Here is an 18,271-nt window from a genome sequence, read left to right on the forward strand (position 1 = left end):
TAAAAAGCTACTTAAATTTTACATATGTTATTTTTCCATTGGTTGTTACAGTTAATTACACTTAATTAATTATATTTAATTATTGTAATACTAACCCTTTTTTATTTTTATTTTCCCTGTTCTTTTCATTTTCGCGTTTTTCTTTTCTTCTCTTTCCTCTTTCTTTTTCTTCTTTCTCTCTCCTCCATTGTCAAAGGAGAGCAACACCATACAATCATAATCGAAACAGAACAAAAATTAAAGATTGGTAGCTCTTTCTCCACCTATTTTATCACCTCCTCCACCCTCCAATTGTTCTTCACAACTTGACTGGAGCAAACAATTACAAAGGTGGAAACGAAAACCCAGCACTTTATTGGATCTTTCTTAGCTTCCTCTTGCTTTGCGATTGTGCTCTATACATTAACTTCACTTTATATTTTTATCTTTTGATCAAGATGGAAAAAAGAAAAAGGAAAAGAAAAATCCAAAAAGAGAGACCATTTTCTTGTCAATATAGTCAGCTAGCTTCTCTTGCAAAGGTTCCATCAAGAAAAACGTTTTCTGAAAATGTCACTTCTTTGGTTGTTCCCGTAAAAGAAAGAAACAAATGAAAAATACCTTGCTAAAATGCCACGTGTCAGCACGTGTAAATACTACTTGGGTTGAATTTGGTTGTGGCATTTTAGGGTTAAATAAATTCATCTTGGATAAGGATAGGGTGGTAATAGGACATCCGTAAAGGTTGAGCGTGAAATAAATCGGGACAAGTAGCGTGAAATTGACTTTTTGGGGCAAGTATAGGTAGCAACTTATGTATTATTCCTATCTAATTAGTAGATATTATGAATATTTCTCAAAATCACTAAAGCAAATCCGATAAATAATGCTTAGAAGACATTAGACACCCAAAAAGCATTAAATAGAAAATATTATCGTAAGAGGTCATAAACAAAAACAAATGTTATGTTTTATATAAAATTAGCATATGAAGGACTGTTTATATCATTAACCTCGTTGGTTTCTCATTATTTGGTTGAAATAGTAGCTCTTTTTGTCTAATTATCTTCCTCTGATAATTGTGATCCACTACTTTGCAACATTAATTTTAAGAGGAAATATGAAGATTTATTGCAATTCGCATTTCTAAACCTAAAACAGAACTTGTACAACCCCAAGTGCTAAAATAAAAAGGCAATCTTTACATGAATCCAAAATTTTAGCAAAACATTTGCGACAAACGGTGATTTGGAACAAGAGTATCCAAGAACATGCTCAACACGAAGAAGTTGAATCTTGATCTTCTTTAGCATCCCTACAATATTTTTCATGTCGATCCTTCTTGCAGCAGATTCAGCACTGCAATCTAGTGCCACTTTCATGATCGATGCCACACAATCTAGCTTCTAGTGATTATCCATTGGTGTTAACAAGTTGGCATCTACAACATCCATTACTGCCTCTGGGATTGAATAACTCACCCATTGCTTCAGGTTAAGATCACCATCGAACATTTCATCATTAGGCTTCCTTCTTGTAAAATTTTCCAACAACATGATTCCGTAACTATAGACATCAGATTTTGTTGACACCAATCCATCCAGTCCATACTCTACACAATCAAACAATTTTAAATTTTAACATTTATTGATGAAAAAAGGAAAGGATAATCAATGTTCAAAGCAAAATAAAGAGACTTACCTGGTGCAATATAGCCCAATGTTGCTAAGGTTTTAGTGTACAAATCAGTCTCATCTTCACCAAGCAGTTTTGAAATACCAAAGTTGCTAAGGCGGGCAACCATATTGTCATCCAACAAGACGTTACTAGGCTTCAGATCACAACGAATCACGGGTGATGAGCACTCATGGCGATGCACATGCCACTTGTTTCAAAGCATATTTTTATGAATTTTTATTTTTAAAGATAAATTACACGTCTTTGTAGGGAAATTCTCCAGGTTATGTGGAAAATGGAGAAAACCAAATCATTCGAGTCTTGCCACCGTAAATGTTGTGGCACATTATTCCTCTAATCGGTCCAAAGACTTTCCAAGTCTTGCTTTCATTTTCTCAAAAATTGTGTGGTGAGAAGTAGTGCAATATCTACTAAGTTTTGTGATCCACCATTTTACAACATTAATTCAAAAGCTAAAATAGAATCATGTACAACCCATTGAGGTTCCTAACTAATTAGAAGAATTATTCTAAATAGTTGTCTATTCAGCTGCTTAAACTAAAAGTAGTTGGCGAATAGTATAATATACATATGAAGTATAACATATGCTCAAAAAAGCAATCAAGAATCAACCAGCCGAGAATAGACATATGCTAGGAACAAAGGAGAATTCATAATTTGAACTTGATGGATTCGACTTTTAAAATCTTACAATTGAACCCAATTTATGTCAAGTTGTTTTGACTGTGCACAAAGTTACGAAAGATTTTTAAAATTTATGGTCTAAACAAACTATAAATAATTTTTTTGACTATAAATAATCTCATTAAAAATAAAAAGAAAAGCTTAAAGTTAAATTAATTTTTTGGGACGTATTAAATATCAAATAACATCACATAAATTGATATGAATGGAGTAATATACGATGTATTGAAAATATTTGGTTCAACTGAGTACTGAAGCGGCTCCGAGCAGCCTTTCTTTTAACTCATCAACATTTAGAGAATATCAACTATAAAGTAAACATGAATTTATCAAAATCGAAAAAAAATATAAAAAGAAAATGAACCATTTCCGCCAGTGAGGGATTAAAATTGTAACGATCCAACCGGTCATTTTGAATATTTGTATTCCGTTCAGTTGTTTAAAACCTTGAATAGCTTCATATGATGTATTATGACTTGTGTGAATTGTCCGTTTTGGTTTTCAGATGATCCGAAGTTGATTTGGAATAATAATTCTAAACTAGAAAGCTTAAGTTGGAAGAGTTGATCAAGTTTGACTTTTGAGTATTTGACCCCGCATCGGAGTTTTGATGGTTCCGTTAGGTCTGGATGGTGATTTTGGACTTGGACGTATGCCCAAATTTATATTTGGATATTTTTTGAAGGTTCTAGCGTTAATTGGCGAAAGTTAGCAATTTGGAGTTTTGGAATGTTCATAAATTTGACCGGAAGTTGACTTTAGTGATATCGGGTTCGGATTTTGGTTCCGGGAATTGGAATAACTTTGTTATGTCATTTGAAACTTGTGTGCAAGATTTGAGGTCATTCCGAGTTGATTTGATATGGTTCGGCAAGAGTTTTGGTAGTTAAAAGTTCATTAAGTTTGATTTGAGGTGCGATTCGTGATTTTTATGTTGTTTGATGTGATTTAAAGCTTCGAATAAGTTCGTATCATATTTTATGACTTGTTGGTATGATTGAAAGGTGTCCAGAGGGGTTCGGGTGCGTTTTGGATCATTGATTGAAAAACTAGTTAAGGATTTGGAGTTTGACCATGGTAAATATCTGCTCAAGATGTCCTCTTTTCGGTATTTTGAGTACGCGAGCAGGTTCGTAGCGTATTTTATGATTGAAATACATATATGATTTGTGTACGGGAGGTTCCGAATGAGTTTTGGGTGCTAAAACGAAAATTATTTTTTTGTTGATTTTCTGGTGCAAAATAATTACAAACATGTCGTTTTTGTTGCTTAAAGTTTCAGATTTCCTTTAAAGCTTCAAAACATCATATCTTCCTCATTTTAAGGTTAAATTGGGTGATTCAAAAGGCTATCTTGGGTGTAATCATGCAAGGATTACGTTGGGTTTATTAAATATGAGTTTTGGGTTCATCTTGGATCTGATTTGAGCTATAACAACTGCTTCATTTATTTACTTATTCCGAAATTTAGTCACTTTTTCTCAAATGGTTTTGGAGCTCGGATTTGGGCGATTTTGGAGAGAATTTTTATCACATGGATTTGGGTAAGTATTTTCTACTCGGTTTTGATTATATTCTATGATTTCATCTTCGTTTTTCGCATTTAATTGATAATTTCAAAAGAGAAATTGGGGGGTTTTGTCTAAACTTTCCTAAAGTGAATTTTTGAGTTTTGAGCATCGATTCGGAGTCGGAATTGAGTGAAATTAGTATCATTGGACTCGTAATTGAATGGGTTGTCGGATTTTATAAGTTTTGTCGGGTTTCGAGGTGCGAGCTCGTGTAATTACCCTTCCGGTCGTTTTGAGTGTGCTAGTCTCGATTCCCTATTTATTATTTTCCCCGTATCTGTTTCTGCTTATGTGACTTGCCGGGAGGTCTTGTTTTTTATTTCGGAGTGTTTTGGGACACTTAGTCCTTAAAACGGAAGCTTAAGTCTTAGGATTTTGACCGTAGTCGGAAGTCTATGAAGATGACTCCAGAATAGAGTTTCGTCCGTTGTGTTAGCTCCGTTGGATGATTTTGGACTTAGGAGCTTGTCCGGACTGTAAATTTGAGGTCTGTAGCTAATTTAGGCTTGAAATGGCGAAAGTCGAATTTTGAGAAGTTTGACCGGGGGTTGACTTTTTGATATCGGGGCCGGATTCTGATTCCGGAAGTTGGAATAGGTCCGTAATATTGAATATGACTTGTGTGTAAATTTTGAGGTCAATCGGGCGTGATTTAGTTGGTTTCGGCGTCGTTTGTGGAATTTGAAAGTTTAGAAGTTTTTTAGGCTTGAATCCGGGTGTAATTGGTGTTTTGAGTGATTCGAAGTCTTGCCTGAGTTCGTATGATATTTTGGGATATGTTGGTATGTTTGGTTGAGGTCCTGGGGACCTCGGGTGAGTTTTGGGTGGTTAACAAATCATTTTTGGATTTGGCTTGATAGCTGAAGTTCTGGTTTCAGTAGGTTCCGGTTTCCTTGTACGCGATCGCAGGGATCCATTCACGATTACGTAAGCTTATTTGGGGCAGAGGTGAGTTTGTTCAATGCGATCACAGAGTTAAGAATGCGCTCGCGTATGTGTGCGAATTTGTGCTTCGTGAACGCGTGGCTGAGGACGCGTTCGCGTAGAAGGATTTGAGCAGGAAGGTAGGTGTGGCCAATGCTCTATGCGATCCGTGAGAAAGGATGCGATCGCGTAGGTATGAGCGGCAGTGATCCGTGATCGCGTGAGTGATTGCGCTTTCGCGTAGGGTACAAATGTGGGGCAGCATAGTTGTGCTTCACGATCGCGATGAAGGATATATGGGCAGGCAGTATTAATTTAAAAAATGAGGGTTTGAACCCATTTTTACATATTTTGAGCTAGAGAACACGGAATTGGGCGATTCTTGAAATAATTTTCGTAGAGTTGATTGGGTTAAGTGATTCTTACTTGGTTTTGGTTAAATCCCATGATTTCATCTTTTATTTTATCATCTAATTTGTGATTTGGGGTGAGAAATTGGGGAAAAGGAGGAAGAACTCTTGAGTTGGGATTTTGAGGTTTTGAATGGGATTTTGTTATCGGATTTGAGTAAATTTGATATGGTTAGTGTCACGACCCGAAATTCCCACCTTCGGACCGTGATGGCGCCTAACATTTCACTTGCTAGGCAAGTCAACGTTAGAATAATAATAACTAATTTTTAAAAAATCTTTAAATTATTAATAATCAAGAAACAAATGCGGAAGCAAAGTTTGAAATATGGTGAAATAATCCATAAAAATGACAATGTCTAAATACCATCCCATAATTGGTGTCAAAAGTGCACGAGCTTCTAGAATAAATACAAATAAAGGTCTGAATAAAATATAGCTGTCTGGAAATAAACACACAGCTAAAGTAAAATAGATGAGGACTTCAGAACTGCGGACGCCATGCAGTTATACCTCAAGTCTCCTCTGATAGCTGAAATCCGAGCAAATCTATGGTACGTCGCTGGGACCAACTCTAAAATCTCCACAAGAAGTGCAGAGTGTAGTATCAGTACAACCGATCCCATGTACTGGTAATTGCTGAACCTAACCTCGACGAAGTAGTGGCGAGGCTAAGGCGGTTCACTTACATTAACCTGTACGCAATATTAGTAACAACAACAATAATAGAAATAAATCAGGTAATTCATTTATAATAATTGAAGGCAACTCAGAAGTCATAACCAATTATCATTTCCATTAATTCTATTGCAGCGTGAAACCCGCTCTCACAATATATTCACATTCAATTTTGTTGCAGCGTGCAACCCGTTCTCACAATATATTCTAGGTCGTACTCAAATCCACCCGCGTGCCTAACTCACGCTGTACAACCCTCCAGAAATGTGAGGTAAACTGCGTACCTCGATCTGAAATAATAGACACGGGCACACCGTGAAGGCGTACAATCTCACGAATGTAAATTTCAGCTAACCTCTATGAAGAATATGTAACTGCCACTGGAATGAAATGTGCTGACTTGGTTAACCTGACCACAATGACCCAAATTGCGTCAAATTTTCTCTGAGTCCGTGGGAGCTCAACAACAAAATCCATAGTGATACGCTCCCACTTCCACTCAGGAACTTCTACCTTCTGAAGCAAACCACCAAGTCTCTGATGCTCGTACTTAACTTGCTGACAATTCAGACACCGAGCTACAAATGCAACTATATCCTTTTTCATTCTCCTCCACCAATAATGTTGCTGCAAATCTTGATACATTTTGGCGGTACCTGGATGAATAAAATACCTGGAACTGTGTGCTTCTTCAAGAATTAATTCATGAAGCCCATCCACATTAGGCACACAAATATGACCCTACATTCGCAGAACCCCATCTTCCCCCACAACAACCTGTTTGACATCACCGTGTCGTACCGTGTCCTTAAGGACAAGTAAATGAGGATCATCATACTGCCTCTCTTTGATGCGCTCATATAAAGAAGACCAAGCGACTGTGCAAGATAGAAACCGACTGGGTTCTAAAACATCTAACCTCACGAACTGATTAGCCAAAGTCTGAACATCTGCAGCTAATGGCTTCTTGCCAACCGGAATATATGCAAGACTACCCTTACTCACAGCCTTTCTACTCAAAGCATCGGCCACCACATTGGCCTTTCCGGGGTGATACAAAATGGTGATATCATAGTCTTTAAATAACTCCAACCATCTTCTCTGCCTCAAATTAAGATCCTTTTGTTTGAACAGATACTGAAGGCTACGATGATCAGTAAATACCTCACACGAGACACCGTAGAGGTAATGCCTCCAAATCTTCAGTGCATGAACAATGGTTGCCAATTCTAATTCATGAACGGGATAATTCTTCTCGTGAACTTTCAACTGCCGCAATGCATATGCAATTACCTTTCCATCTTGCATTAATACTGCACCAAGCCCAATGTGAGATGCATCATAATATACCGTATACGATCCTGAACCTGTGGGCAATACCAACACTGGCGTCGTAGTCAAAGCGGTCTTGAGCTTTTGAAAGCTCAACTCACATACATCTGACCATCTGAATGGGACACCCTTGTGAGTTAGTTTGGTCAATGGGCTTGCTATAGATGAAAACCCTTCCATGAACTGACAATAATAACCTGCTAAACTCAGGAAACTCCGGATCTCTGTAACTGAAGTAGGTCTAGGCCAATTATGAACAACCTCAATCTTTTCAGGATCCACCTTTATGCCTTCTGTCGATACAACATGCCCCCAAAAGGCAACTGAGTCTAACCAAAACTCGCATTTTGAAAATTTGGCATATAACTGATTATTCTTCAAGGTGTGAAGCACACTTCAAAGATGCTGGTCATGCTCCTCTCAACTGCTAGAGTAAATCAAGATATCATCAATGAATACAACCATAAAAGAATTCAAATAAGGCTTGAACACCCAATTCATCAAATCCATAAATGCTGCTGGAGCATTTGTCAACCCAAATGACATCACTAGGAACTCGTAATACCCATACCGAGTCCGAAAAGCTATCTTAGGACATCAGATGCCCTAATCTTCAACTGATGGTAACCAGATCTCAAATCAATCTTCGAAAAAACCTTGGCACCCTGAAGCTGATCAAATAAATCATCAATTCTTGGCAGCAGATATTTGTTTTTGATAGTGGCCTTGTTCAACTGCCGATAGTCTATACACATCCGCATCGAGCTATCTTTCTTTTTTACAAATAATAGTGGTGCACCCCAGGGCGAGATACTGGGTCTAATGAATCCCTGATCAAGCAAGTCTTGTAACTGCTCTTTCAATTCTTTCAACTCTGGCGGGGCCATACAGTATGGTGGAATAGAAATGGGCTGAGTGCCCGGAGCAAAATCAATACAAAAGTCAATATCTCTGTCGGGTGGCATCCCCCGCAGATCTATAGGAAATACTTTTGAAACTTCACGAACAACTGGTACTGAGTCCATACAAGGGACACCCTCACTGGGATCGCGAATATAAGCCAAATAGGCTAGACTCCCTTTCTCTACCATACGCCGAGCTTTCATATAAGAAATAACCCTGCTGGCAAAATAGCCAGGAGTTCCTTTCCACTCTAACCGAGGTAACCCCGGCATAGCTAGGGTCACTGTCTTGGAATGACAGTCCAATATAGCATAATAAGGAGACAGCCAATCCATACCCAAGATGACATCAAAATCTACTATATCATGAAGTAGAAGATCCACACTAGTTTCAAGATTACCAATAGTAACCACACACGAATGGTAGACATGATCTACTAGCACAGAGTCTCCCACCGGTGTAGATACACACACAGAAGCAATCAGAGAATCACAAGGCACAACCAAATATGAAGCAAAATAGGAGGACACATAGGAATAAGTAGATCCCGGATCAAATATAACTGAAGCATCTCTATTGCAAACTGGAATAATACCTGTGATCACAACATCAGATGACTCGGCCTCAGGCCTATCTGGAAAAGCATAAAATCGGGGTTGGGCCCCACTACTCTGAACTGCGTCCCTGGGACAGCCTCTGACTGGCTGGCTTCAACCTCTAGCGGTCTGACTTCCACCTCTAATAGCCTGACCTCCACCTCTAGCTGCCTGACCCCTACCTCTAGCTGGCCGGGCAGGCGGTGAAGCAACCAGTGCCAGTATGATGGCACGAGAATCTTTTCGAGATCTGTTACTCGCTAATCTAGGGCAATACCTCCTGATGTGACCAATGTTCCCACACTCATAACACCCATCCTGATGTCGTAGCTGCTGAAGATGAAGCTAACCCAAATGGGGCGGATAACCGCTGTAGTAACTCTGGAGTGGTGATGCACTGATAGGAGCTGAATGTGCACTAAATATTGGCTGCCCAGAGTAAGGCATAACAGGACCGTGACTCCCTGAAGCACTGGGAGATACATGAAGTACTGAATGAAACAGTCTGGAAGGATGACACCTACCAAAATTACCCCTGCCTCCAGACGAGGCACCACTGAAACCACCGAAATAATGAGGCCTCTTATCAGACCTCTGCCCTCTCTCCTGTGCAAGTACCATCTCAATCCTCCTAGCGACATTAGTAGCCGCCTGAAAAGAAATCTCACTTCCCGTTTCATTGGCCATCTGAAGTCTGATAGGGTAAGTGAGTCCCTCAATAAACCTTCTCACTCTCTCTCCATCCGTAGGTAGTAAAAGGAGAGCATGACGGGACAAATCCACAAAACGGGACTCATACTGAGTAACAGTCATACTGCCCTGCTGTAGATGCTCAAATTGCTTGCGGAATTCCTCTCTCAGTGTGATAGGGAGGAACTTCTCCAGAAAAAGCTGAGAGAACTGCTCCCAGGTAAGTGCAGGTGATCCTACTGGTCGGGACAATGTGTAATCTCTCCACCACTTCTTGGCAGAACCCGTCATCTAGAATATAGCAAAATCAACTCCATTGGTCTCAACTATACCCATGTTTCGCATCACCTCATGGCAGCGTTCAAGATAATCGTGTGGGTCCTCAGAAGGTGTACCACTAAAGTGAACTAGAAAGAGCTTAGTGAACTTATCCAATCCCAATAAGGCCTCAAAAGACATGGCGGGCCTATTACCGGTCTGTGCCGCAACAACTGGCAGAACTACCCCAACTGGCGGGGCTGCTGGAGCCTGATTCTGGGGAGCCATCTGCTCCGGAGCGGGAGTAGTGGGAGTTTGTGCTCCTCCCCCAGCCTGTGAGACGGCTGGTGCCACTGGAAATGTGCCATTCTGGGCCACGCCCTCCATAAGACTTACCAAACGGACTAGAGGGTCCTGAAGTACTGGAGTGGCTATAAATCCTTCCGGGACCTGAACTGGTCCAATTGGTACATTCTGAACTGGAATCTCCTCCTGAAGGTCCACCTGAGGTTCTTCAACAGGTGCAGCTGCTCGAGCTCTGGACTGAGCTCTACCTCGGCCTCTAGCACGACCTCAGCCTCAACCTCTACCCCTGGCCATAGTTGCCACTAGGGGTTCTGGTCCCTGACCATCGGTAGATATATTATGTATTCTCACCATCTGCGTGAGAATAAGAGTAGAATGGTTCAATCATCGATGATAGAATAAAATCGCATGACAGAATAAGAAAGAAGTGATATTGTTCCTAAACTTCATAGCCTCTGAGAGATAAGTACAGACGTCTCCGTACCGATCCTTCAGACTCTACTAAGCTTGCTCGGGACTCATGAGACCTATGTAACCTAGTGCTCTGATACCAACTGTCACGACCCGAAATTTTCACCTTCGGACCGTGATGACGCCTAACATTTCACTTGCTAGGCAAGCCAACGTTAGAATAATATTAACCAATTTTTAAACAATCTTTAAATTATTAATAATCAAGAAACAAATGCGGAAGCAAAGTTTGAAATATGGTGAAATAATCCATAAAAACGACAATGTCTAAATACTATCCCATAATTGGTGTCACAAGTGCACGAGCTTCTAGAATAAATACAAATAAAGGTCTGAATAAAATATAGCTGTCTGAAAATAAACACACAGCTAAAGTAAAATAGATGGGGACTTCAGAACTGCGGACGCCATGCAGTTATACCTCAAGTCTCCTCTGATAGCTGAAATCCGAGCAAGTCTATGGTACGTCGCTGGGACCAACTCCAAAATCTCCACAAGAAGTGCAGAGTGTAGTATCAGTACAACCGATCCCATGTACTGGTAATTGATGAACCTAACCTCGACGAAGTAGTGGCGAGGCTAAGGCGGTTCACTTACATTAACCTGTACGCAATATTAGTAACAACAACAATAATAGAAATAAATCAGGTAATTCATTTATAATAATTGAAGGCAACTCAGCAGTCATAACCAATTATCATTTCCATTAATTCTACTGCAGCGTGCAACCCGCTCTCATAATATATTCACATTCAATTCTGTTGCAGCGTACAACCCGCTCTCACAATATATTCACATTCAGTTCTGTAGCGGCGTGCAACCCGCTCCTCCAATATATTCATTTTTATCAAGCCTGTTGCGGCGTGCAACCCGATCCCCCAGTATATATATATATATATATATATATATATGAATTTTCAAATAAGCCTAACAGGCATGACTCCCTATTAGTACTATACTACAACTTTAATTTCACAATGGAGAACTTAAACACACGATTTGTTATCACAAGGATATCCTCCTTATATAACTTCCATCGTAGCTCGTAGCCCGGTTTAAACATATCAATTTCTATTAAAATGGGAGGATCTCGTCATCAGTTCTAAATCACAAGAATATGACAATCGAAACTTACCATTTTCTCCTTTAAAATATTTTTTGTTAAACAAAATCACAACACATAATGAACCCCACACTGGTAGGGCATATAATTCATTATTTGTAATTAATTATCCGAAAATACCGAAATGAGTAACATAAAGCCACATTTAGCCTCACAGCTCTTATTAATGACCAAAACAGAATGATAGGCGTAGTTATCTCCATGGAATATCCCAACAGGAGTAAACACATAAGTAGATTATAGAATTACGGAGCTCACTTATAATTGGAGCACAATAGGAGGACTCGTCTTGATACTCAGAACCGAATCAAGTTAAGGAAATTATTCCTTTATATTAAATCGTGGTTGTACCTGTAACGACACCATCAGATGTAGCGACCTCAGCCACACCATAAAAAATATATCAATGGCTGGGCCTCCACCTCTAGAACGCCCATTACCCGCCCGTCCTCCACCCCTAACTGGTCGTGTAGGTGGTGTAGTAACTATAATGGGGGCACGTAGCCTGAGAGATTTGATGAAATATGTATCTCCCAAATCTAGGACAATTTTCTCATGATGTGCCTAGTATCACCGCATTCATAACAACCCCTTTGCGGGTTTGGCTGCTCATACTGAGTCTGTACCAGATAAATGAAATAGCCATTGTAGGAAACTCATGTCGGTAGTGCATTAAAAAAACTTACTGGAGCATCCGAGTAATCCGATATGCGGACTGGGCTGGCCGACTGCCCGAGCCCCCGCCATAATAATTTATACTTGCAGAGTCGAATCCATTGAATCCTCCAGAACCTCGAGACATTTTGGTCTCCTTAGTTTCCTTTTTCCTCATCCCGAACACATTCTAATAACTTGACAATTTCTACAACTAACTGAAATAAAGTATCAGCCTGCAGCTCCCGAGTCGTACAAAATTTTACGATTATAAGTGAGTCCTTTAATGAGTTTGTGAACTCGCTCTTTGGCTGTAGGAAGCAAAGTAGGAATATGATGGGCTAACTTATTGAACCTGATGGCATATTATGACACCGTCATGGTGTCCTGATGCAACCATTAGAGAGTCCGGGAACAAACTCTTTCAAAAGCATTTCTGAGAATTGAGCCAAGTGGGCGGTGTTGCATCAGCTGGTCTGCTATCTTCATAGGCTTGCCATAGAAACCCGTGGAGAATTATCTCTCCCAAGGCCAATTTCTTCTTTTGTTATACACAACGATCACTAAAGTAGAGCTCCATACAAACAAATCTTGGCACGAACCACATTGTCCAGAATCTCGTCAACCACTGTACCTAGGGGTGGCATGTAGGCCGGTTAGGACCGGGACCGGCCAAGGACCGCAAGCCCACATGGGCGGCGGGCATAAACGGTCCTAATCGGATAGGACCGGGACCGTGGGGTGGTGGGCCGGGTAGAGGGCCGGTCTCATAGGGGAGGCCCGCGAGACCGGGACCGTTTAGGACCGGGATCGGCTCAGAAGTGGGCCGGTTCAAGCGGTTCTAAACGGTCCTAAACGGGCCCAACGGATAATTGTTTTTTTAAAAAAAAAATTAACCGTTTGTCCATTTAAAAACTAGCCATTTGGTCTGCCAAAATAGCCGTTGGCTATTTGCAAAATAACCATTTAACCCCCCAAATTTTGTTTTAACCCCAAACTTTTTATAATTACACTTTTTCCCTATTTTCAACTATAAATACCCCCTCATTCTTTAATTTTTCTCACAAAATCATCAATCTCTCTTAATCTCTCTCTAATATTCTTCTATAATTGCTTACTTAATTGTTACAATTTGTGCAAAATTGTGAAGTTGGTGAATTGAAGTCTTCAAGTCTTCAACGATAATTATTTTTCAACAAGTTGTTCGTCAATTCAGTAAACTCGTTCCAACTCTTAAGTTTTAATATTATAGTTTTGTTTGTTTTATTTACTTTGCTTGATTAATTAAGATGGCTTATTCCCTAAAAAAAATGTTTAGTAAAAATAAGGAAAAATCCAAGAGTGGTGAATCTAGTGGCTAATCTGTTCCTCCTCCATTTCCCTCGGCTCCCCGGCCGAAACCTATTACCCATCCTACACCTGCTATTCTTGATAGCGATAATAGTTTATTACAATTTACCGAGAGTCAATTTTGCCATAATATTGCACCCGGTGAATAATTAAACCATGAATATATGAATGCTCTTTATGGTAATCCAATTATTGATGAAAATGGTGATGAAGAAATAGATTTTTATGAAACGCAACCGGATGACGATACACCCACTAGTCCTACTCCTGAAGTTAACCCAACTAATAATAATCCAAATGATCCCCGGTCTGACCCTCCTGTTACTGCCCCTACTTTTTCTAGACAACCTTCTAAACGGGCAGAAACATCTCCTGTTTGGCCATTTTTCATTCAACTAAGAGAAAAAAATAGGGCTAAGTGTAAAACTTGGGGCAAAGAGTTAGTTTTTAAATATATTGGAAGTCGGGGGGGGGGAGATCGGGAGGGGGACGGAAAGTTTGACTAGACATATATTGCTACACCCTCAAGATAAAGCTAGATATTTTCGTATGAAAGCTTTGGCCGAGGGGACAAGTACACCTAGTCAGGCTGACCTTAGTACCGGGTCAAATCAATTTCAACCGAGAATTAACACTGTTACCGGTGCTATTTTATATTATGATCCAAAAAAAGATCGGAAAGAATTGGCAAAAATGGTTACTGTTATGTGCTTACCCTATAGTTTTCCTTCTAACCCTCACTTTGTGCATTATATTAGACACATTTATAATCCTACTTATAAAGGTTTTCCTCCACAACCGTAAAGAGTGATATTTATAAATATAAACATGAATATGAACAATATTTGCGCTATTTATTTACTCATATAAATTGTCGTGTTGCTATTACAACTGATATTGGTAGAAGTGGTAATGACTGTGATTACCTTACTGTTACCAGTCATTGGATTGATGAGGATTGGATAATGCAAAAGCGTATTATTGCTTATAGAATAATTAATTCACGTCACACAGGGCAGTTTATTTCTAGCACGATTACGGATATTTGTAGATATATTTGCATTAGTGATAAAATAATGTCAGTTTCAATGGATAATGCTACTAGTAACACAAATGTTGTAGCCTTGTTTACCACTACACTAAGTCCTGCATTTAGTAACATTTTTCATGTTAGATGTATTTGTCATATTTACCATTTAATTGTGGGTGATGGTATGCGAATTTTAAATGTTGAAATTGAAAAGGTTAAAATGGCTCTTAATTGGCTTTTTTATTCAAACCGTAGAAGTAGACTTAGAGAATATTTTAAAAGATGCGATGAATTTGGCCTAAGAGAAAGAAAGGTTCCTAAACCTTGTCCAACTAGATGGAATTACATGTATGAAAGTTTAGTTGTTGCATATGAATATAGAAACCCCATAAACTCAACGTTTAATGCTCATGTAAGTGATGATGATGAGCATCTTACAAATGCGGATTGGGCTAATGTTAAAATGCTGTAGATTTTTTAGAAAAATTTCATATTGGTACAAATAAATTTTCTAGGCAATATTATCCTACTATTTCGAACTGTTTAGTTTATATTGCAGAACTTGCAAATTTGTTTGATCATTTTTCAGAGGGTGGGGAAATTTATCAACTTGCTATTGATTCCATGAGAAAAAAATTTAAAAAATATTTTTCCCTATTCCCCCTATTTATGATATTGCTGCATTGTTAAATCCTACTATGAAATTAGGAGGTCCTCAATTTTGGTATGGAACTATTTATAATGGTTTAGCACTTGAAGATGAGGAGTTGTCTACACTTGCGGACGCAATAGCCTCAATTAAAATAAATGTTCAAACTATTTATAATGTTTATCAAGTTGCATTAGATCATGCTAGACCAAATATTCCAACTACTTCTTCTTCTAGTTCTCAATCATCTAAAAGAACTGCGGGAGTAAGAGCACTTAGTGCTTGGGCAGGGTTCAAGGGTTCTCAAGGTTCTAGTACTAGTGATTTTTCACAACTAAATGAGCTTGAAGTTTATTTGTCACAGGGAATTGAGGAAGTGAATCCCGACGGCTCCTTTAATATTTTGGAATGGTGGAAGGATAAAGAAAAACACTTTCCGATTCTCTCAAGGATGGCCCGAGACATTTTAACTATTCAAGCTTCAACAGTGGCATCAGAGAGCGCTTTCAGTCAAGCAAGACTTCAACTCGGTGATTATAGAGCGTCTATGAGGGAGAGCTTGGAAAAATCAGCACTTTTCAGAGATTGGATCCGTTCGGAAAGAAGAAATTTTGGACTTGCTAAATCACAACCAGAGGTAGACGAAGCTTATGAAGAACTGCTAGCTGAACTTGCGGAGGATGATGCTTCGCCTGGAAGCGGTGATGACCAAGCTTCATTTCCGCCACCACCAACGGAAATTCCTCCGGACCTTGAAGGATTTATGAAATTTGTAAGAGATACCATGTAAATTAATATGTAACATGTATTTTGGCAAATCTTGATTAGTTTCTTTTTCTTCTCAATGGTGGTATTAGCACCTTGTTGTGCTCATTCCATAGGGGGGAGGAAGACTAAGAAAGATATTGCCATGGTTTTTTAATACTATAATAAAAATATAACGCATTGCTTTGAATATCTCTTTACAATATTTTTGTCTTTTTATATACCTTAAGCTATACATATAGTATAATATAGTATATACTATACTCTCTCTCTCTCTCTCTCTCTCTCTCTCTCTCTATATATATATATATATATATATATATATATATATATATATATATATATATATATATATATATATATATATATATATATATATATATACATCTTACTATATACATAGTATATAAGCCATATTCGATAGTATACATCTTACGATATACTATATATACATCTTAATATAGTAAGATGTATATATAGTATAGTGTGTATATATATATAGAGAGAGAGATATATATCTTAAGCCATATTCGATAGTATATAAATATATATCTTAAGATGTATATATAGTATATAAATCGAATATTAATGTATAAATCTTAAGATGCATATATAGTAAATCGAATATAGCTTATATATCTTAAGATGTATATATAGTATAGTATAGTATATATATATATATTATAACGCATTGCTTTGAATATCTCTTTACAATATTTTTGTCTTTAAATTTGAATTAAAATATTTAGGCGACAATTCTATAATATAATTTACTAGGAATTGCCTTAGATATTTTTATTACCATTTTTTCCCTCTAATTTGTATAAAAATAATTTGAAAGTGGATATGTGATGATAGGTCCTCCACTATGCCTCGGGATGGCGTGGATATGTGATGATAGGTCCTCCACTAGTACCTGTCTCAGATCCTGCACAAAAGTGCAGCAAGTGTAGTATGAGTACGTAAACAACGTATACCCAATAAGTATCAAGCCTAATCTCGAAGTGGTAGAGACGAGATGGCCGACTTTGAGACTCACTATGAGTCAATAATAATAATTGAAATAAAGCTAGAATATTTAAATCAACATGATTCATAGAATATAACAATAATTTATTTAACCAGTAGAAAATAATTAAAAGTGATTCAAAATGCAACAATTCTCAATATATATATATATATATATATATATATATATATATATATATATATATATATATATATATATATAATCCTTCAATTTCAATAAAAATTCCAATTTATCAAATAGTTTTACAAAATTACAATTCAATTTCAATGAATTTCCAATTTATCAAATAGCTTCACAAGCTGTAATAAGCCATCAAAGTATCGTGTAATTATTATTATTATTATTAAGCACGATTTCTGATGAGGTCGTTCGGCCCGATCCAGAATATTGTGTACACTGCCGAGGGACGTGCGGCACGATCCATAGATGCATCTATCCTGCCGAGGCGTTCGGCCCGATCCACAAGAAAGGAGGACATTTTCTTATGTACCTCCAGAATAAGAGTATTTATTGTAAAATTTATTCGAGAGGATAACAATTTATTTTAACAATTAATTAATCTAAACAAAATTAAGCATATGAAAATTTTCATATTTCTCTTCCTTTCATAACAATTCACAATATATACCTCAAATATTTTAATTAATAAAGAATATAATTTACACAAGTAATTCATACTTTGAGTCCTAAACTACCCGAACTTTAGCATTAATAGTAGCTACGCACAGACTCTCGTCACCTCGTGCGTACGTAGCCCCCGCAATTTAGCAAAAATATATTTAATTTAATCACCTATGGGGTAAATTTCCCCCTCACAAGATTAGGCAAGAGACTTACTTCAATTTGCTCCAATTTAATCCACTAGAAGGCCTTTTCCACGATAATCCAACTCTGTCTGGCTCGAATCTAGCCAAAATAATTTGATATAATCACTAAAAATTATAGGGAGCAATTCTATAAGAAAATACTACATTTTTAAATAGAAATCCTGAAATTAATTAAAAATTCGTCTGTGGGGTCCACATCTCGAAATCCGGCGAAAGTTATAAAATCCGACAACCCATTCATTTACGAGTCCAACGATACAAGTTTCACTTAAATCTGACTCCGAATCGATACCGAAATCTCAAAATTTCATTTCTATGAGATTTCTAAACTTTTCCAAATCTG

General features: G+C 38.0%; 1 long non-coding RNA gene across 1 annotated transcript; it reads right to left on the reverse strand.

Annotated features, from left to right (window-relative positions):
- Positions 1-1,085: 1,085 nt before the first annotated feature.
- LOC104109989 (uncharacterized) lies at positions 1,086-2,331 on the reverse strand. The gene is made up of 2 exons (XR_011411371.1): positions 1,681-2,331; positions 1,086-1,591 (listed from the first exon to the last, which is right to left on the reverse strand). It is a non-coding gene; the product is annotated as an uncharacterized lncRNA (long non-coding RNA).
- Between the last annotated feature and the right edge of the window lie 15,940 nt (positions 2,332-18,271).

Source organism: Nicotiana tomentosiformis, chromosome 9 (genome assembly GCF_000390325.3).
Source record: "Nicotiana tomentosiformis chromosome 9, ASM39032v3, whole genome shotgun sequence".
Classification (NCBI taxonomy): Eukaryota; Viridiplantae; Streptophyta; class Magnoliopsida; order Solanales; family Solanaceae; genus Nicotiana; species Nicotiana tomentosiformis.